Genomic DNA, 22,665 nt, shown 5'->3' with positions numbered 1-22,665 from the left:
GAGGAAAAGAGATTTCACCTCCAAATACGGAAAGGTTTCTTCACAGTAAGAGCTGTGAAAATGTGGAACAGACTCCCTCCAGAGGTGGTTCTGGCCAGCTCAGTAGATTGCTTTAAGAAAGGCCTGGATTCTTTCCTAAATGTACAGAATATAACTTGAGTATTAAGATTTGTAGGTAAAGTTGATCCAGGGTAAATCCGATTGCCTCTCGGGGGATCAGGAAGGAATTTTTTCCCCTGCTGTAGCAAATTGGATCATGCTCTGCTGGGGTTTTTTGCCTTCCTCTGGATCAACTGTGGGAATGGAGTTGGGTGTATAGGATTTTACTGTGTTTTTTATTTTTGTTTTTTTATTTTTTGTGGTTGAACTGGATGGACTTGTGTCTTTTTTCAACCTGACTAACTATGTAACTATGTAACTATGTAACTATGGTCCGTCGGGCCTACACACCATTGGTTAAAAAAACGATCGTGTCAGAACGCAGTGACATAAAACACAACGACGTGCTGAAAAAAATGAAGTTTAATGCTTCCAAGCATGCGTCGACTTGATTCTGAGCATGCGTGGATTTTTAACCGATGGTTGTGCCTACTAACGATCGTTTTTTTTTTCTATCGGTTAGGAATCCATCGGTTACATTTAAAACAAGTTGGCTTTTTTTAACCGATGGTTAAAAAACCGATGGCTCCCATACACGATCGGTTTTGACCGATGAAAGCGGTCCATCAGACCATTCTCATCGATTTAGCCGATCGTATGTACGCGGCATTACAGTTTTTCTGACGGGAAAACTGCCAAACCTGCCAGCCAAAAAAAAAGAGAACCAGCTCTCTTTTTTCCTACCGGGATTCCCGATGGACTTTTTCCCATCAGTAAACCCGGCCACGTGTAACAGAAACCGGCCATTTTTGGCAGTTTTCCTGTGGGGAAAAACTCAGACGGAGCATGAACACAGTCGGGATTCCCGAGGAAAAGCTCTCATCAGAGTTTTTCCGACGGGAAAACTGATAGTCTATACGGAGGAAAAGTAGAGAGCAGGTTCTCGGTTTTCCCCTGGGGATTTCCTCGTCAGGAATCCCGGGCGTGTGTACGAGGCATCAGACTTCAAACGTTACTAATTTTACTAACTACAGCATACTAAAATCTGAATGCCACAGTTTACTACTATTTGCTTAAAGCAAAATTTCACTTTTATTGAGGAACAAAACATTCCCTCTGGGTGATCTATGTACATTGCAGGGATTGCAACAGAGCTTGTTACAGATTCCTACCATTTTGTTATTCTGAAGAAATCCCTTTGTGTTGCTGAGTGAGTCTAATGGGAGTGGTTTCATAATTGTCAATCAGCTGCTGCATCTGCAGGGCCTGCATCCTTTTAGACGTGATTTCCTTTTGGGAGTATCTCACCAAAAATGTAATTTTTGTTCCAGGGATGCCTGAAATTTGACTTGTATCTAAAGCCCCATACACACTATTAGATTTTCTGCAGATTTTTGTCTTCAGATTTACCAAAACCATGTAATATGTGGTCAAACCTTAAGAGTTTCAATTTGTATGCAGACAGGCCCTTGTACTACATGGTTTTGGTAAATCTGAAGACAAAAATCTGCAGAAAATCTATTAGTGTGTATGGGGCTTTAGGCCCCTTTCACCCTTGTGCGACTTGGGACTGCAAAATCGCATGACAAGTCGTATCCCACGATTTCCAATGAGTACCATTTATATCTGTGTAACTTCAAAGTAGTCCTTGTACCGCTTTGGTCTGACTTTGATGTGACTTGAGGTCCATAGACCTCAAGATTACACAGGCATTGCTTCAAGTCGCATCAAAGTGGCGTGACTTTCAGGTCGCACAAGTGTGAAAGGGCCTTGGTGCAGACTTCTGGAAAAATCGGCGAGCCAATCACACAAGCAGGAAATTATATTTCTGGTGGAGAGTGGGGGGGTGTTCTGTACACATTCTGTTTACAGAACACCTCCAGGTAGCCATATTGCATTTTCGTAAAAACTACAATGGCTGCCGATAGAAAAGGAAAGGTAATTTTTAATAACATTTAATCACAATATGACTTGTGTCCCAATTGTATACTATATATCATGTTTTTATTATTTTTTTGCCATTTATTTGTTTTCTTCACAAAAGTGGAGTTACACTTTAAGTCATTGCATTTTGTAGTAATTTAGCCACTGAATTCAGGTAGCTATCCTATGTATGATCAAGCTGAGCAAGGAGCTTTTCTAAGCGTTGTTCTGCTCTGTAAATAAAAATAAGGGATGATCTGAAGTGTTAAGTGCTTGCTAGGAGCAGTCAGACTGAAAACAATTAGCTTCACTGTATCCAAGATAAAGCACTGGAAGAAGGCACCATTTGTGATCTTTACAGAGCACACAAAGGATTTTTAAATCATACTGGTCAGTTAGGGCATGGAAAACCTCAGAACTCTGACTACACAAAGGGCAATGAAGACGATGAAGATATTTTATGTTAGAATACTGCCTCGTACACACAGTCGGAATTTTCGATGGAAAAAGTCAGACGAAATTTTTTCATCGGATATTCTGACCGTGTGTATGCCCCATCTGACTTTTTCCGTCGGAAATTCCGACGGAGTTAGAAAGAGAAATTCCGTTCGTCTGTATGGAATTCCGACGGAGAAAAAGCATTGAACTTAATTTTTCTTGGCTCGTCGTAGTGTTGTACGTCACCACGCTTTCGACGGTCGGAATTTTGTGTGTCCGTGTGTATGCAAGACAGCTTGAGCGGAATTCCGTCTGAAAAACCCATCGGAGTTTATTCCGAGGGAAAAACCAATCGTGTGTACAGGGCATATAGATTTTAGGATTGTATTATTGTATTGGATCACCAGCAGGAAAAAGGAGTTCCTGATCCTCCCATATGTATCTGTAGTTAGACCTCATTTAAACTACTGGGTCAGACTCTGGAGACCTCACCTACAAAAAGGTATCGAGAAGATAGAAGGAGTCCAGAGAAAAGCATAAAAAAAAAAAAAACAAGCTTCAAGCATGGGTGTCAGTGGGAACAATAATGAACTTCCAATATTGGTGTCAGTGACCACAAGAATAGCCCTCAACTCCAGATATCCTGAAGTATCACAAAGCCTGTCATCTAAGGAGGCTGATTGACTGGATCAGACACAGACCCATTTCTTGATTGGTCCTACCATCTGGAGCTGCTTCCAGACCCTGTAGAAATACAAATTATGCTCATTCACCTTCCCTCTCTTTCCTATACTGAGTAATCCACCATTCTCCCCTGGCTCATCTGGTGGATCATTCCACACCTTAGTTGAGGACACTATCTACCAGGCACCCCACTGCCTAATTTTTGATGATTGTCCCTCCCCAACTACCAGTACTTCTAGAATAGGTCCTTTTATACTATTGCTATGGAAGGCATTCAGTTCCAGACACGTTTTGTCCTTTCTACTGTCCTCTGAATCCTTCTTGAAACCACTAACCCATTTCGAGTGCCTGTGTTTTGAAACAGGTCCACTCAGGCACCCTCTATCCCTCACCTATGCCCTGCTTTCACAAACTCAGGAGCCGTATCAGATGACTTTTCTCTCTCAATGGGTACAGGACTTGCAAGTCATTTTCTCCCCCCGTCACAAACGCAAAAGAAACTTTATTTCTTAATACGATCTTCCAAGTTCTAGGCTTTGGGAAGCAAACTACAAAATGTTATCCATATGGTATAGAACCCTAACCAGTCTACATGCCTCTAATCCCAATTTTCCTGACAATTGCTGGTACTGTAATTTTGAAAAAAAAGGCTAATTTCTTCATTTATTTTGGTCCTGCCTTAAATTGAGCCCTTATGAGATACCTCTCAAAAATTCATAGGCATTTCTCTGCTAGATGACCCATTTATATTTTTATTGTATCATTACTGGATCCCTACAAAACTCAAACAAAATCTGTCCTCCACCACCTCTTAAATGAACACTGCATCCTCTAAAATGGAAATATACTCCAATGATTTTCCTGTGGTTGTCTACAGTAGATGTAAATCCTCTTCTATACTCAGTGAAGTGAACAGCCACAGATGATACACAAATTTCCCTACATAAGTTTTACATGCATATCGCTGTTTTCAGCTTGCTATGATTTTTAGAATTCTAACATCGTGTTAGAATTGTTACTTCCTCATTCACCAGCAGGAGTGGAATCTTGGCATACACTATGTGGTAGCTGATTGGAGGAAATGCAGCCCCCCCCACATATGCAGAAACTTTAGGCCAGTTTTATTTAGGATGTCGGAGAACCTTGTGAGGAACGAAACAACAGAAATACACAGGACTTTGTGATTTGGAGAGAGATAAGTAAACACTACAGATATATGTGCCTAGGTCTAATTTCATAAATCGGGTTTACATCCACTTTAAGGTTAACAAAATTTGTTGTATGGAAGCCCATATTCTCTCCTCCCAAAATAAACAGGAGACATTCAAGGAGACATGGGGGGTGATTTACTAAAACTGGAGAGTACAAAATCTGGTGCAGTTGTGCATGGTAGCCAATCAGCTTCCAAGTTCAGCTTGTTCAATTAAGCTTCGACAAAAAAAACTGGAAGCTGATTGGTTTCATTTTTTTATTATTATTATTTATTTTCATAAATGTCATCTTTTTCAAAGATCAAAAAATAATTACATTAATTAATGCATTTACATTTCCCCCTCCCCAACCTACCCTTACCCCCATCCCACCCTCTCTCTTTGTCCTTTTTAGTCACCTTTCCTCTCCCATTTTCCCCTCTCCTACCCTCCTACTACTTCCATATATCTCCTTGTCCTCTTAAATTCTATCCAATCTTTCCATTTCCTCTTCCCCACTATATCTCAAATATTCCATGTTATATGTATCTTCTACTTTTTTAATCCCCTCCCTTATTGTAGGGCTTTCCATTTCTTGACCGTGTCTTGGTATCAGACTTTTGGCTGCGTTAATCATGTGAGTATCACTGATTCCTTGTATTGTTTTATTGGACTTTTTACCCCATGGAATAAGCACGTCCAAGGCTCTTCTATTATTTCTATATTGGTAATTTATTTTATTAATTGTAAAACCGTTCCAATTTTTTTTTTTTGGGCTGTCCCACCAAATGTGGGTCATCGCTCCCACTACTTTACATCATTGCCAAAAATATCATAATTTCCCTATTTGATATTTGTATGCTTTATCTGGTGTTATATACCATCTTGTCAGACATTTATAGTTCATTTCAACTGTGTTAGGCCTCGTACACACGATAGGTTAAACAGAGGACATCGGTCTGATGGACCGTTTTCATCAGTCAAAACCGATCGTGTGTGGGCCCCATAGGTTATTTAACCATCGGTTAAAAAAAAGCAAACTTGCTTTAAATTTAACCAATGGATTCCTAACCGATAGGTCAAAACCGATCGTTAGTAGGCACAACAATCGGTTAAAAATCCACGCATGCTCAGAATCAAGTCGACTGTTTTTTTCAGCACGTCGTTGTGTTTTACGTCACCGCGTTCTGACACAATCGTTTTTTTTACCGATGGTGTGTAGGTGCGACGGACCATCAGTCAGCTTCATCGGTTAACCGATGACAACGGTCCATTAGACCGTTCTGATCGTGTGTACGCGGCTTTAGTATTTACCCCAATCTCAAAATTGTTGTTCGTACCCTCATACTCCCAATTCTTTTTCCCATTTTTTATGTATGGTGGAATTCCATTGCCACCAATATTTTATAGATCTGAGATATACCATTTCTTGTGCTCGTTGCTATACACAAGCGCTCCAAATGCAATAAATCCTCTCCTGATCTTATTGGTTGTGGGAATGTTGTAACAATATGCTTCAACTAGAAATACCGCCATTCATCAATCACCATCAAATCTGTTTTGTGCCTTAATTTAATGTGAAATAATAATAAATCAATTATTCCTTAAGTGGGATTAACCACTTACGGACCGCCCGCCATCGTTACACGTTGCTATTTTGAAGAGGAATACCGTTGTTATGGTAGCAGCTAGCTACCATAACCCCAGTGCCCCCTTCAAGAGTGGGCGGTCCTCTTTCAGATAAAAGTGGTCTCTGCGGTGGCCTGGAAAACGAGTGAGGGCAAGATGGCCCCCACCCATCTCCATACCACTGCATACCACTGCAGGGCGGAAGCAATGTCAAAACATCACTTCCACCCAATGCTCTTAAAGGGCCTTTTTTTCTAGAATGACATAAAAAAATAATTATTGGGGTCTTTTTGACCCCAGATCTCATATTTAAGAGGTCCTGTCATGCTTTTTTCTATTACAAGGGAAGTTTACATTCCTTGTAATAGGAATAAAAGTGACCTAATTGTTTTTTTTTTAAAGCCCCCTGTTCCGACGAGTTTGCTCGCAGAAGCAAACGTATACATGATTAGCGTCTGCATATAAAAACGGTGTTAAAACCACACATGTGAAGTATCGCCGGGATTGCTAGAGCAAGAGAAATAATTCTAGCCCCAGACCTCCTCTGTAACTCAAAACATGCAACCTGTAGAATGTTTTAAACGTTGCCTATGGAGATTTTTGAGGGTAAAAGTTTGTCGCCATTCCATGAGCGGGCGCAACTTTGAAGAGTGATTTACTCAGTGTAACATTATCTTTCACACTATATAAAAAAAAAAGGGCTAACTTTACTGTTGTCTTATTTTTTTATTCAAAAAAGTGTTTTGTTTTTTTTCAAAAAAAGTGCGCTTGTTTATTCTCTAGGGTGTTAGAAGAAAAAAATATATAATGTTTGGGGGCTCTAAGTAATTTTCAAGCAAAAAATGTTTTTAACTTGTAAACACCAAATTTCAGAAAGAGGCTCAACCCTTAAGTGGTTGATGGTGAGTTAAATTTCCATTTTCCTTGTTTATGTATTAAATCCCAAATTCTAAATACATTTCATGTCATTACATGTGTATTTTCGTCTAACGCTCTGGATTGTGGTGGTATCCATATAATCCTACCCAACCGTGTATTGCTCATTGTTTTCTTAAATTTTACCCATCCTTTTTCATTTATCTTTTGTTCCCACTCTATTACTCGTGATAATAAAACTGCATTGTAATATTTTTTTTAAATCTGGTACCATTAATCCTCCTTGCATTTTATCTTTCTTTAATACCGAGAATTGTATTCTCGGTTTCTTGTTCTGCCATATGAACTTTGTTATTATAGTTTTAAATGCCTTAAAATATGTCTGAGGTAGAGAGATCAGTAACGTTTAAAATGTATACTTTCGGTACTATTACCGTCTTTATAATATTTATTTGTCCTATCCAGGAGAGGGACCTTGTTTCTATTTCTTTAATTTCTATTTTTATTTAATTTAGTAGTGGGATATAATTTGCTTGATATATTTTTCCTAGCGATAGTGTTAACTTTATTCCTAAGTATTTTAATTTTGTTTTCCTCCATGTAAATTGGAATTCTTGTTGTAAAATCTGTTTTTCCTGTATACTTATATTTAAATGTATGTAATCTCAGGATTTAGAGGGATTTACTTTTAAATTTGATAATTCCCCATAATATTTTAATATCTTCATTAAGTTAGGCATTGTAATCCTAGGATTGGTAATGTAGAACAATGCAAAAGCCGCAATTTTATGCTCCCCATCTCCTATCTTAACTCCTCTTATGTCTGGACTATTTTGAATCATCGCCAGAAGGGGGTCTAGCAACAACACGTATAGAGAAGTTGAAAGGGGGCACCCCTGTTTTGTTTCAAATTAAATATTTTGAAGGGTGGAGATGAAGGTCCATTATTGTATACAGTTCCTGTAGGATGGTGGTATAATACTTTGATCCACTGGAACATCCTTGGGCCTATTCCCATGACTTCCACAGTGTTCATCATAAATCCCCCGTCCACCTTGTCAAAAGCTTTTTCAGCATCTATCAACAGGACTAGGCCTGGGGTACTTCCCTCTCTAATTTTCTGTAGCAAGAGCAATGTTCTCACTACATTGTCTCTTCGAAGAAAAGGGGAGAGTGTCGCCTCTCTTAAAATGTGATGATATCTCCATACCCTATCTTGGCAAAAAAAGACCCTTAACTCTGAACTAACAGCCAAGCATTGTGATGGGGTAACCCCACGCTATCTTTATATTTTTAGTATTGAATATGTGTATCACTTTACATGCAATGCAAATGTCTATGTATTTCTGTTTACAATACAGCGTATTCTCGGAGCTCAGACACCCTGGCTGGTTGATTGGGCCGTGCACCTGGTTTCTCCCCTTCCTATTGGCGCGTGGTGTGTCGTCCCCGGCTGTGAGCACCAATTGGAGCTCTCAGCTTGTAGCCTATGACCTGGCGCACCGCCATTGGGTCAGCAGCTACACACCCACGCACTTACGTGCATGGGTTGGTGGGACGTTGGACGGCGGCGGCGTCGCAATTCGATGACGTCACACGCCGTCCAGGGATACTTACAAAAGCGGCTTACACAGCCGCTTCTGTGAGTTAGCACGGACGCTCTCCCTGGGGACACATGTGAATGTCCTACATTCGAGGTGAGTACACCTGATGCCTGTCACTAAGACTGCTCTACCCTTGATTTGGCAATTGCCCTCATGGATAAATTTTTCCTTCTTTGGATTTCTCAGTTGGACTGACTGCACAGCGATTGCCCTTATCCTGGCAATGCAAAGCTACTACTTAAGGCTGATTCCACCTTAATCCTTGTGCCCCAGTAATTTGTGTACTATTAATATGTTGATGGTAAGGCCCCTATGGGGAACTTTCCTATTATTGATTGGTTATCCTGGTGATGGGTACTCTTAACTTCAGTAGGCGCTTGGTGATTGATCTTTTTAATTAATCACTTTTTTTCTGAATTTTATTCTTCAACCATCTATCATGCAACACCGCACTCTTGATGTATATATGCTGGTGCTTCTCACTGGCCCCCTCAATTTTTCCCCCCTTTTCCTTCCTTTGCCCTTTAAATCTCCCTTCCCGTTTTAATTTTCCTAATCCCCTATCACAGTCAAATCCCCCCTCTTTTTCTTCACCAGCCCTCTCCCTCGTCCCTTCCCCCCCCCCCCTTTTTCTTCACCTTTCTTATCTTCCTCACCCTTCATACTTCACCAATACTTTTGCCCCCCTTTCTTTTTCCTTCCCCTCCCCCTTTTTCTCACATTCCCCCACTTCAGGGTTATTTTTTACTCTTCTCTTTCCACCAATATCCCTTTGCTTCTTCACCACCTTCACCCCCCCCCCTCTCCCCCTTTTTTCCCCTCTTTTTCCTTTCTCCCTTCTACTAACCAAAACCCCCTCTTTCCTTCCCCCCTTCCCCTCCCTCCCCCCCACTTTCCCCTCCCCCCTTGCCCCGTTCCAATAACTCCTTTTCCGTTCCTCTTCTTGTCTTCCTCCCCCTCTTCCCCTACTCCCCCCCCTTTCCCTTTTCCCACTCCTTCCTCCTCCTCCTTTTTCTCCCCCTTTTTTCAATTTTTCCCCTCCCTCCCTTCCTTGTCCTTTTCATCCTGTTTGGTCACTCACACACCTTCTTCACCCCCTGGTGATCCATACCTCAATAATTAATCGGCCATCCTCTCTATATATATATTATTCATTCTATTCCTTATCCTAATAGAGCCCGTCTAAATAAAAATATCCCCCTCCACGCGCCACAGAAGGCCTTTGCCAGGCTTCACGTCCGACCATATGACCAGCCTGGGTGAGTGCTTTGCTCTACTGTATAATGCGCTGTTTTGAATTATACACAATGTATATATATTTTGTATGTTCTGCTTGTTTATTTCAATTGTTTATACATACCTTTTAGAACATAATCTCCTCCTGAAGAAGCGGTAAAACCGCGAAACCGGTCGAGGTCATCGATTCCACTAAAACACAGTCTGTTAATCACTTTCTGATGTATGATGTGGGGATTGTTCTTAAAATTTCATTTGTGTTATATTTGTATTTTCTTTGTTAAATAAATATCGATACCTTTTACCAGATTGTTTGTATCAGTGCCGCGAAAAGTCCCCCCCAAAATCCCCCTCCCCCCAATCCCTGACCCAAATATTGACCCTTACTGGCCTCAAGCACCCAAAAGTTGTCAAATATTTGTGGTCACATCATTTTCTACATTGTCTCTTCCTTCTCTTCCAAGGATGACCCCACCTGGTCAGCATGCACCAAGTCAGTCATCAGATCTTTCATCCTAGTAGCTAGCACTTTTGCAAATAATTTTGTATCTACCTTCCTTTAACAGGGATATTGGTCTGTAGCTTGAACATAGGGTGACATTCTTTCCCTAATGTAGAATAATTGTAATCTAATTGTAATCTAGGCCAATAATGCTTCTCTTCTCATCTTATAATTTGTTCCAAGTCCATTTATATATGAGCATAATTTTGGGAATACAATTTCTTTAAACTTTATAAAACAATAAGTCGTAAACCCATCTGGGCCTGGACTTTTTCATGATGCTGAATCTTTGAAAGCTGCATTAATCTCTTCTTCTGTTATGGGTTCTTCTAGGGCAAGTAGCTTTCTCTCTATTACTTGGGGTAGTCTAGCTTCAAAGCAGAGCTGCACCACATTTTGCACTCTCCAGTTTTAGTAAATCAACACCATGGTTTTATTTCAGCACCTAGGTCCATGCACAGGTGTGACTAAGCACTGAACCTCTATGCGAAACGCGTCAGTTTATTATCCCATTGCTTGCTGTGCTGTGATTTGTAGTGCTTTTATCCTTTTGCACTAATAAAGGCTACCTTTCAAGGTTGATTTCGGTGTGTGGCTGTCCATGAATTTTCTCCATTGATTTCTGCCTTGTGCATTGTCAGCACCCACGGTCTTTGAGGAGGACATTGATTGCTTATTGCACTCATCTGAAGCGGTGGCTTCTCTTTCTACCTATCGGTGCAGCCTTTCAGTGCTGATCAGTGTCGCCTATCAGTGCCCACAAGTGCCACCTATGAGTGCTCATAAGTGGTGCATATCAGTGTCACCCACCAGTGCCGCCTAGGTAGGGAGACCGCCGCTCCAGGTGAGCACAGGCAGGTAATCAATGTCCACTAGGAATCACACGGGTGCTGGCAATGCATAGAATTAAGCAGGTGGGAGAATGGATGGACAGCCGCACTCCAAAAAGTCTTGTTGAAAAAAGACGTGCTCTTTATTGTAAAAAGGAAAAAATGCACAGCACACAACAGCATACAGTGGGATAGACAGCTGACGCGTTTCGCATTAACAACTAATGCTTAGTCATAGCTAGTGCCGCCTATCAGTGCCCATCGTCAGTGCCACCTCATCAGTGACATCTCATTGGTGCCACCTCATGGGTGCCGCCTTATCAGTGCCCATCAGTGCAGCTTGTCAGTGCCCATCAGTGAGGGCAGAAACTTTCTTATTTTCAAAATTTTATAACAGAAACAAAGAAAAACTTGAATAAAAAAAGACCAAATATTTATATTTTTTGTTTATCAAAAAAGAAAAAACGCAGAGGTGATAAAATGCCACCAAAATAATCTCTATTTGTGGGAACAAAATGATGAAAATTAAAAGCTGAAAATTGGCTTGGGCAAGAAGATGCAAAAGTGCCTGGTATTAAAGGGGTTAAAGCAGAGTTAAAGGGGTTGTAAAGGTTTGTCTTTTATTTTCTTAATAGGTTCCTTTAAGCTAGTGCATTGTTGGTTCACTTACATTTTCTTTCGATTTCCCTTCTAAAAGCTAACAGTTTTTTTTCTTTGTTTGAATTTCTCACTTCCTGTTTCTCCTCATTAAGCTTTCCACCATCATCTGAGCGGTGGAAAGTCATTTAGAACACCTTACTGAAGAGGAACAGGAAGTAAGAAATTCAGACAAAGAAAACAAAGAAAAAAAACATTTAGGGAAATTGAAGGAAAAGGTAAGTGGACCAACAATGCACTAGCTTAAAGTAACCTATTTAGAAAATAAAAAACGAACCTTTACAATCCCTTTAAGGTATAAAAATGTGGGGGACACAGCAACGGTGGCAGAAGGTGCTTTGATCAGATGAGACCCAAATTTACCTTTTTGGCTGAAAAGTTGATGGGAAGACAGATATAGCCAAATACAGGGCAATCTTAAAAGAAAACCTGTTAGAGGCAAAAAGACTTGAGACTGAGGCAGAGATTCACCTTACAGTAGCACAACGACCCTAAACATACAGTACAATAGAATGGTTTAGATCAAAGCATATTCATGTGTTAGAATGGCCCAGTCAAATTCCAGACCTAAATCCAATTTAGAATCTGTGGCAAGACTTGAAAATTGCTGTTTACAGACGCTCTTCATCCAATCTGACAGAGCTTGAGCTATTTTGTAAAGAAGAATGGGCAAAAACGTCACTCTCTAAATGTGCAAAGCTGGTAGAGACATCCCCAAAAAGACTTGCATCTGTAATTGCAGTGAAAGGTGGCTCTACAAAGTATTGACTTTGAAAAAACATTTATAATTTTCGTTCACCTTCACAATTATGTGCCACTTTGTGTTGGTTATCACATAAAATCCCAATAAAATACATTTATGTTTTTGGTTGTAACATAACAAAATGTGGAAAATTTCAAGGGGTACGAATGCTTTTTTAAGGCATTGTATCTTGTAGTCACGGAAAATTTGAAAGCTACTTTAACATGGACTTGTATAGGAATGCAAAACAAATTGAAAGTGAACAAAAGCCCATCGATACAAACCCTAAGAAGTGTAGAATGTATGTACCCTTTCAGAGATCTTTAAGCTGGAATACACACTATACAATTTTCTGTAGATTTTTTCCTTCAGATTTACCAAAACCATATAATATGAGGTCAATCCTTAAAGGGTCACTAAAGGAAAAAATTTTTTTTGCTGAAATGACTGTTTACAGGGTATAGAGACATAAAAGTTAACTGATTCCTTTTAAAAATGATTAAAAATTGATTAAATTCAATCATATAATGTGCCTCTAGTTTCACTTTCGGTTTTAAACTGGTTTTATGTTTCTGTGAAGTAAAGAGACCCACAGAACAAAAACAAACAAATCCAGGGCAGTGTTTTGTTTTTAAAATGAATCTGATTGGCTCTGAGGAGTTTTAGACACACAGTAATGACAGCTTAGACCACCGTGAAAATCTCCCAGTACCATGGTTATAAAGAGCCAGACAACCAGGAAGTGTGGAGATCACAGCAGAATTACAGCTACTTCAAAGCAAAAACGAACAATAAGGACATGAAACCAGTACTGCAGTAAGGTAAAGGAAGCTATTTAGCTAAAAAAAAAAAATTCCTTTAGTGATCCTTTAAGAGTTTCAATTTGTATGCAATCAGGCATGGTTTTGGTAAATCTAAAGGAAATCAAACAACAAATGTTGTATAGTGTGTATGGGCTCTTAGGCCCCATACACACGATAGAATTTATCCGCGAATACGGTCCAGCGGACCGTTTCCACGGATAAATCCTCTCAAAGATTTCCGCAGATTTCTATGCGATGGAGTGTACACACCATCGCATTGAAATCCGCGCGGAAATCCTCTGGCGATGACGTGTCACGCCGTCGCCGCGATTATGACGCGGCGACGGGCGCGACGCTGTCATATAAGGAATTCCACGCATGCGTCAAATCATTACGACGCGTGCGGGGAATCCCTTTGGACGGATGGATCCGGTGAGTCTGTACAGACGAGCGGATCCATCCGTTGGAATGGATTCCAGCAGATGGATTTGTTGTGCATGTCAGCAAATATCCGATCTGCTGGAATCCATCCCAGAGGAGATTTCTCTGCGGATAAATATCCGTTGGCGTGTACACACCATAGGATCTATCCGCAGAAACCCATTTGCTGGGATTTATCTGCGGATGGATTCTATCGTGTGTATGGGGCCTTAGAGTTGGAGGCTGTTGATTGATGAGCATATTTGTTTCCGTAACCGCTTGCTGACCAGCCGCTGTCATTATACTGTGGCAGGTCGGCACAATCCTGTGAACGGACGTAGCTGTACGTCAGTCCCTTTAAGCGGGATAGCAGCACAGCGGGGGTGCCGATGCTTGTGACCGGTGGCTATGAGCGAATTGTGGGCACGAGAGGCAGAACAGGGACATGTGTTTGTAAACACACACATCCCAGTTCTGTGAGGAGAGGAGAGAGAGATTGTGAATTCCTATGAACTGGGAACCACAATGTCTCATCTCCTATAGTCAGTCCCATCCCCTACAGTTGGAACTTCCCTGCCAGTGACATTTACACAGTAATGAGGGCATTTTTATAGCACTAATCGCTGTATGGCAATGGTCCCCAAAATGTGTCAAAAGTGTCCGATGTGTCCGCCATAACGTCTCAGTGCCGATAAGAATTGCAAATCGCCGCCATTACTAGTAAAAAAAAAAATAATAATAAAAATGCCATAAATCCATCCCCTATTTTGCCGACGCTATAACTTTTGTGCAAACCAATCAATATATGCTTTTGCGATGTTTATTACCAAAAATATGTACAAGAATATATATCAGCCTAAACTGTGGAAAACATTTGCTTTAAAAAAAAAAAAAATCGGGACTATTTTATTACAGCAAAAAGTGCAAAATATTGTGTTTTTTTTCAAAATTGTCGCTCTTTTTTTGTTTATAGAGCAAAAAATAAAAAACGCAGAGATGATCAAATACCACTGGTAAAACAAGAGTTCGCAATGGAGATAGCACATTCGTCACGCTGTAACAGACTGAAAATCACGAGGCTGAAAAACGTGAATCGTCTCTTACCAAACTTACCAAACTAACACGACTGGTATTGAACTTTCCTTTAATAGTGCCGTCGTACGTGTTGTACGTCACCGCGTTCTTGGCGTTTGGAATTTCCGACAACATTTGTGCGACCGTGTGTATGCAAGACAGGTTTGAGCCAACATCCATCGGAAAAAAATACACGATTTTGTTTTCGGAATTTCCGATCGTGTGTACGCGGCATAAGATTTTGATGTACCAAGAAATGCATTGAGCTGATTTAAATTGGAAAATCAATTGGATTTTAAAGAAAGTTGTTCTGCGAGAAATAAAGGGCCAGTATTGCTGACTACCTTCTGAAAATTCTAGTTGTCCGATTGTCTTTGGCTTCATTGTCTTATTGAAATTATTGAAAGAGCATGATAGCCAGGGAAAAAATTGTTTTAGTAGAGGTTAGTAGTAGCAGGACAAGAGTATGGGAAGCAGTTTTGCTGACAGGTGCAAGCTTTAAGGAGGTCTTCCTCATTTTCTTCTCACTGCTTCATGAGTCAAGTGTGTTAATAATATATATACATTTTTTGGTGCATTTGTCCTTGATGAAATAAAAGAAAGAAGGCATCTTATATGGACTGTTGCTAATCCTGAGTATATGAACCCTCCCTTTCTGCAGGAGTGCAATCATCTGATAATGTTGAGCGTTACCGTGTAAGATTACAAATGTGTGATACACAGTTGGAGAAAAGCCTGATAAAATAAGTAGGCGTTATTCACAAATCAGTTTCTCAGTTGGCAACAATACATGTGGCAAATGTGTTCCTGTATGGCATATAAAGGTAAGAAAACACTTATTAATAACTTTCAGTTGCGTTCCATCTACACAGTGACTATGGGTGTAGCATAAGGGGTTGCAGGGGTCACAATCGCAACCCTGCCTCTTGCTCCATGGGGCCCCAGCAGCCTCCCTGTCATATTATCATATCCTCCACAAAGTCCAGCTCTGATCTGCCCTAGGGCCCCACAGCCACGCTCCAGTACTGGGCTTCTACTTTGCCTTCTACAGTCCACACCCCTCCAATCTCATTGGCTGGAAAGAAGCTTTTGAGACATTTCCTGAATGGAGGAAGGTGAAAACAGCCCAGGATGGGGAAATGCCTTTGCTGTGTGCTGGCAACATGGAATAGTAACTGTGCTTAGCGAGGCAAGAGGAGGAGAGTGCTGTCATATAGCCATGATGGGACCGATGTCACTGGTGAGGTAAGACACTGCTCAGTGTCTTCTAGCCACCAGCTGGGATTCTCTGTACCCCCCCACTCATGGATGTTTGCTTACCCTACTTCCCTGACAACTGGGGAAAAGACACACACCTCCGGGAGGTGACCTTTCCCCCAACACCTGCCAACACTGACAGAGAAACCTTCAGAAATTGCTAAAACAAATCACTTAACACCTCCTCAGTGGGCCCCTGTAGGGCTACAGGCTCCAGATATTATGTCACATGGCTTTGCCCTCCCAGATCTAAGTTGCCCCCCCCCGCCCCCCAAGCCCCTGACTACCCCCTATGCCCTGAATACTATGCCTGGCTGCTGAGCTCCTTTCCCATTACAGCACTCTATACTGCTCCTCTTCCGCAGGGCTGAAATTATATTCCTTTACAACACAGCCAGTTAGCCTTGATCTTGATAGCCTTGATCTACAACTACACTGCCGTTCTGACCAGACAATTTCACAGGTCAGAAGGGCAACATAAAAGCCAGAAACAGCCTGTAATAACTGAGAGACTATGTGTGAAGGAATGTGATTTCAGCCCTGTGTAGTGTGTGTGTGTGGTGGTGGGGGGTAGGAGCTGTATACAGTGCTGGGTTGGTAAAGGAGCTCCGCTAAGTGACCTGCCAGGGGTCCCTGTCCTCTGATTCTCCCGCGGTAATCCCTGTCCTCTGATGTAAAGAGGAACTCTGGGAAATCAAAACTCTTAAGCCACTGAGAGTATCTTGGCGTGTGGTGGATGTATCTGCACGCACGGCAGAAGTCGTGGGTGGTAATGAGGGGGGGCCAGGTCAACTTTTGCATCAGGCCCACAAGCTTCAAGCTATGCCTCTGACAGTGACAATATGTAATGGCAACATACTGAATACTGAATATACAGGTATAAAACATTGTTGTGTGCATAGTGACAGTAGATAGTATTATAGTTTGGACACTGGACAAATGATAACAATAACATGAGATGCATGTACAGTGCAGGAAGCCATTTTACTGGTCAACCCAAGGTTTTCTAACCTCAGTAAAGTACATAACTCTTTAACAAAGCCAGAGTTTACCCTGATATGCATTTAATGTAAGGTAATCATTGATGTTGGTATATTTATCTCTCGTGCCCCCCAATTCTGTGTAGAGAAATTATAAAGATTTGCCAACAGTCTAATGTTTCTTTGCTCTATTCAAAACAAAGCAAAAATTATTGGATGGACCGTGGAGCTTGACTTTAAAGCGAAGTTCCACCTAAAAGTGGAACTTCCACTCATCTGTCTCCCCTCCCCCCCTCCGGCACCTTTCGGAGGGGGTGGGTGGGTACCTGTTTTTGACAGGCACCCTGTCCCCATTTCTGCCGGTGTGTTGTCATATTCTGCTCCCTATCGCAGAATGCTGCGGAAGTCACGTGGCGGGCAACTGCGCATGCGCAATGCGCTCCAACGGCAAATGCGATGCGTTCCAGGGGATTTACGACACTACCCTTCAGTGAACCCATCACAATTTGTCACGGAAGTGACATCTTACCATAGACGGAGCGGGGGGAGAGAGGTACATCTGAGGTCCAGCTCCTCCTCCTCCCTTCTCCTTCCCCCACCACCATGGCCAGTAAGAATGAAGCGCGCTTCGTGCATGAGCAGTAGGGACCCTGCCGTGAAGCCTCAATGCTTCACTGCCAGGTTCCCTTACCGGCAATGGTGGCGGCAGCACAAAACATCGCTGGACTCCAGGTGCCGACATCACTGCACTCCAGGACAGGTAAGTGTCCTAATATTAAAAGTCAGCAGCTACAGTATTTGTAGCTGCTGGCTTTTAATTTTTGGAGGGGAGGGAAGAACGCCGCTTTAAGTCAAGAAGTAAATCTACACCCCATACGCATCAGAAGTGCTCTATATTAGTCTAAATTGATATAGAACCAGTAAATTAACCAATATTTAGTTAATCAATGCACATGAAACTAGTAACAACATAAATGGAAAGTCAAATGTAATTTAGAGTGGATATCATTTTAATCTGTTATACAGTATTAGTTAATCTTACCTACAGTCAATCTCTTATTCAATATTATTTTAAGAATGAGACTGTAAGAACAGTTGTCTCCAGGCTCACCGTAAAATTTGAGTTTATTCGATTGGGGCAACAAGAGATATTGGCTATGGAAACTCAGCTACTTAAAGCGGTGGTTCACCCTTATTGACATGTTTTTAGCATAAAATTCGGCATAGTAGCGCGAGTCCCGTACTCACAGTGTAATCGTAGACACAAGATTTCGACTCCCCGCGGGGAATGGGCGTTCCAATGGAGAGGGAAGGTGATTGACGGCCGGCTCTGGCACGTCACGCTCCCCGAAGACAGCCGGAACAGGTCTCGGCTCTTCACGGCGCTATAAGGCGCCTGCGCACAGACTATGCGCAGGCGCCGTGAAGCGCCAAGTCCTATTTCGGGTATTTCCGGAGAAGCGTGACGTGCCAGAGCCGGCCGTCAATCATGCTGCCTCTCCATAGGAACGCCCATTCCCCGAGGGGGGTCGGAATCTTGTCGCTACGATTACACTGTGAGTACTGGACTAAAAAAATAAAGACAGGCATACTGTAGCTCGCGCTACTATGCCTCATGTTATGCTAGAAGAAAAAAATTTTTTTTTTTTTTATTAATAGGGTGAACCCCCGCTTTAAAGCATGATTGGTAATGCAATGGGGTTGATTTACTAAAGGCAAATATACTGTGCACTGCAAGTACACTGCAAGTGCACTGTGCACTTGGAAGTGCAGTCGCTGTAGATCTGAGGGGAAAATCTGAAATGAGGGGAAGCTCTACTGATTTTATTATCCAATCATGTGCAAGCAAAACATGCTGTTTTTTTTCCCTTGCACGTTCCCTCCTTCAGATCTACAGTGATTGCACTTCCAAGTTCCTTAAAGTTCATCTAATGCCAGAACTGTTTGAACCTCTGTCAGGTTTTTATTGTCCTGGCTGGAGATTCACCTTCTCTAATTGTCCTGATAACTATTGTCAACAAAAACTAGTGGAAAACCCAAAATATCTTCACTAGTTGCATGCTTTTTCTTGGTCGGAGCCAAAATAAACATTTTCACAAGGAGACTAGCAATGTCAGCTTGCATATTCACATTGCCCCCTGTCCTTGCATACGTCCCAACTGTCCCTCAGTTTACAACGAATTCCCTTTGTCCCTCTTTTCACCTGTTGTTTTTTTTTTGGTCTGATAATGGATGGGGGAATCCATTTTTTTTTTTTTATATAAAGGTTTACCTTTATATAAAAAAAAAAAAATGGATTCCCCCATCAACAAAAACGAGGTGGATAGAGGAATCCTCCACCCATTGTGCTGATTGGCTGCAGATGCTGATCAAGTGAAAGCGTTCCAGCATGGCTGGTTGACAGAAATCCATTAGCTAGATTCAGGTAGAGTTAGGTCGGCGTATCAGTAGATACGCCGACCTAACTCTGAATCTGCGCCGACCTAGGTTTAAGTGTATTCTCAATCAGAGATACACTTAAACCTATCTAAGATATGAAGGCTTGCGCTGTCCTATCTTAGGGTGCAATATTTTGGCTGGCCGCCATGTGGCGCTTCCATTGCGGTCGGCGTAGAATAAGTAGATCACTAGTTACGCCTATTCACGAACGTACGCCCGGCCGACGCAGTACAGATACGCCGTTTCCGTAACGCATTATCAGGCCTAAAGTTATTCCATCAAATAGTTGGAATAGTAATGTTAAAGTATGGCCGCCGTTCCCGCTTCGAAATTCGAAAATGTTACGTCGTTTGCGTAAGTCGTCCGTGAATAGGGATTTACGTGGTTTACGTCCACGTCGAAATCAATAGGCCCGTGTGGCGGACTTAGCCGCAATGCACACTGGGAAATGTAGGCGCACGGCAGTTGCAAAAAAACGTCAATCACGTTGGGTCAAAGCATATTAACATAAAACACGCCCCCTCAGCCGAATTTGAATTAGGCGCGCTTACGCCCGCCACATTTACGCTACGCCGCTGTAAGTTAGGAGGCAAGTACTTTGAGAATACAGTACTTGCCTCTCTGACTTAAGGCGGCGTAGCGTAAATACGCTAAGCTACGCCGCCTTAAAGTTAAGGCAATCTCTCTGAATCTAGCTAAATCAATCAATAGACTTCTGTTGAACAGGAAGGACCAAACACAGATCGAAATTTGGCCAGTCTCTGTTGAACTGGATGAATTTCAATCTGTTTGTAGCCATCTTAATATTTATTTCCTCTCATTTGTACAATGGTCACCAAGACATTTAGGTGGGGTGAATCTCCTAGGCAGGGGCACAGGAATTTACCTGACAGTGGTCAGTGGTGTCTGTTACTTTCTGTCCCAATGACAACAGCATCCTAACTACTACTTTCTTGTATGAGTGTTACAGGAAAAGAAAGTGAAGAACATTTTACAATTTTTAAATGTTTTTTTTCACACTCTCGCCAAAGTTATCAAAACATAAATAAAAAATAGGGCTTGAGTAAGGCTTTAAATATTTAGTATTTTGATTTTTTTTTATAAGAAAAATAGTATTAAAGGGGTTGTAAAGGTAATTTTTTCTTTCCCTAAATAGCTTTCTTTACCTTAGTGCAGTCCTCCTTCACTTACCTCATCCTTCAATTATGCTTTTAAATGTCCTTATTTCTTCTGAGAAATCCTCACTTCCTGTTCTTCTGTCTGCAACTCCACACAGTAATGCAAGGCTTTCTCCCTGGTGTGGAGTGTCGTACTCGCCCCCTCCCTTGAGGGGGGAGGGGCGAGCAGGAGAGTCAGGATGCCCACTAACACACAGCTCCTTTCTCTATCTGCAACGTAGAGAGCGTCCTGACTCTCCTGCTTGCCCCCTACCTCCACACCTGGGAGAAAACCTTGCATTACTGTGTGGAGTTAGAGACTGAAGAACAGGAAGTGAGGATTTCTCAGAAGAAATAAGGACATTTAAAAGCAAAATCGTCACCGTGCGTGTATGGCACATGTAATATATTTGTGAATTGAATCGGTATGTCTTAAACACAATGGCCCGGGTTCACGTAGAGCCGCGCATATTTCTGCCGGCGTAGCGCATCGTAATATGCGCTACACCGACGTAACATAGAGAGGCAAGAACAGTATTCACAAAGCACTTGCTCCCTTTGTTGCGCTGGCGTAACGTAAATTGGCCGGCGTAGGCCCACCAAATTCAAAGTAGGAAGGTAGTGGGCGTGATCTATTAAAATGAACCGTGACCCCATGCAAATTATGGTCCGAATAACCAGCGCATGCGCCGTACCGTGGACGCATCCCAATGCGCATGCTCAGAATCACGTCTAAAATACTCCATAAGATACGTCGAATCACTGCCTACGACGTGAGGTAAGCTACGCCCAGCCCTATTCACATAGTCCTACGTAAACTACGTAAAATTCGACGGCTGTTCCGTCGTCCATACTTTTGCATGGCTTGCGCCTCCTATATGGTGGAATAACTTTACGCCGGACGTACGCCTTACGTAAACGGCGTAGATTACAGCGACGGGCGCAAGTACGTTCGTGAATCGGCATATCTCGGTCATTTGCATATTCGACACGTAAATCAATGGAAGCGCCCCTTGCGGCCAGCATAAATATGCGCCCAAGATACGACGGCGTAGGAGACTTACGTCGGTCGGATGAAGCCAAAATTCAGGCGTATCTTATTTCAAGAATCAGGCGCAGACATACGACGGCGCATCTGAGCACTTATGCGGCGTATATAAAGATATGTCGGCGTAAGTGCTTTCTGAATCCGGCCCAATGTTTTGTTTTATGTTTATCCATCCTTTATCACAAATTAATTCTAGCTAAACATAAAAACATAAACTTCACTAAGTACATGATGATTTTCTATTTCTTACCTCTAGAGAACATGCTGTTTCCAGATCCACTTTCACAACGCCGTTGTTTTTTGGGCAATCAGAGTCATATTAATATTGTCATTTTCAAAAGATTCAATATTGCCAGTGCCTAAAGTAATTTGAATGGGATTATGGTGTTTTTCATTATTGCGGCTGTGAATGTGTTTTGTTTTAATAGTGCACACTTTATGAAAGGCTCCCTTGCCTACTTTCACATAATCAGGTTATTTGGAATTGATGTGCTGCTTGTCCCTTAGATTAATGTCCGAATATACAGCTCATTGTTTCAGCAGGCTCTGCTATTCCTTATGTGCTCATTGCGATTGATTTCTTTGGGGGAGATTCATCTGATGGGACAGGCAAGCGCTCTATTTTATGGATGAAATCAATAATGGTGGAAGCCTTGAAACTTTCACTAACTAACTGTGGAACAAAGTTTTTTTCAGCATAGTTATGCCGATTAGTAAAATAGGTATCCATGAAAGTATTCAAGATTGTATATATTGCAAGTGAAAACTCATTTACTCCATTTACTGTATATCCTATGACAAAATATATATTTATTTGCTGTGCTAATGCCTCTATAAGTCAAAGCATAATTCTTCAATTATTAGTAGATGCTGATGTTGCGGATCACTCAGTGGCTTATTGTGTCTTCTGGGGATTCAGTGATATTCATAGCTTTACCCACCTCACTGTGTAGGCTGACTCGTCTCTAACATCAACTAAAATTAAAAAAATCTATCAACTAGGAGTTCAGATGTAGGGCTTTTGTAGCCAGAGGTATTGACAGGTAATCAAACTTGTTAATAGTTCAGACTTGCACA

The 22,665-nt window shown here is 41.7% G+C and overlaps 1 protein-coding gene across 1 annotated transcript in view; it reads left to right on the top strand.

The window, feature by feature from the left end:
* PLPP4 (phospholipid phosphatase 4) overlaps window positions 1-22,665 on the top strand; it is a 188,411-nt gene that overhangs the window by 16,124 nt on the left and 149,622 nt on the right. The window lies entirely within an intron of this gene.

The sequence above is a fragment of the Rana temporaria genome, chromosome 8 (genome assembly GCF_905171775.1).
Source record: "Rana temporaria chromosome 8, aRanTem1.1, whole genome shotgun sequence".
Lineage (NCBI taxonomy): Eukaryota > Metazoa > Chordata > Amphibia > Anura > Ranidae > Rana > Rana temporaria.
This window is presented reverse-complemented; position numbering and strand designations above follow the sequence as displayed.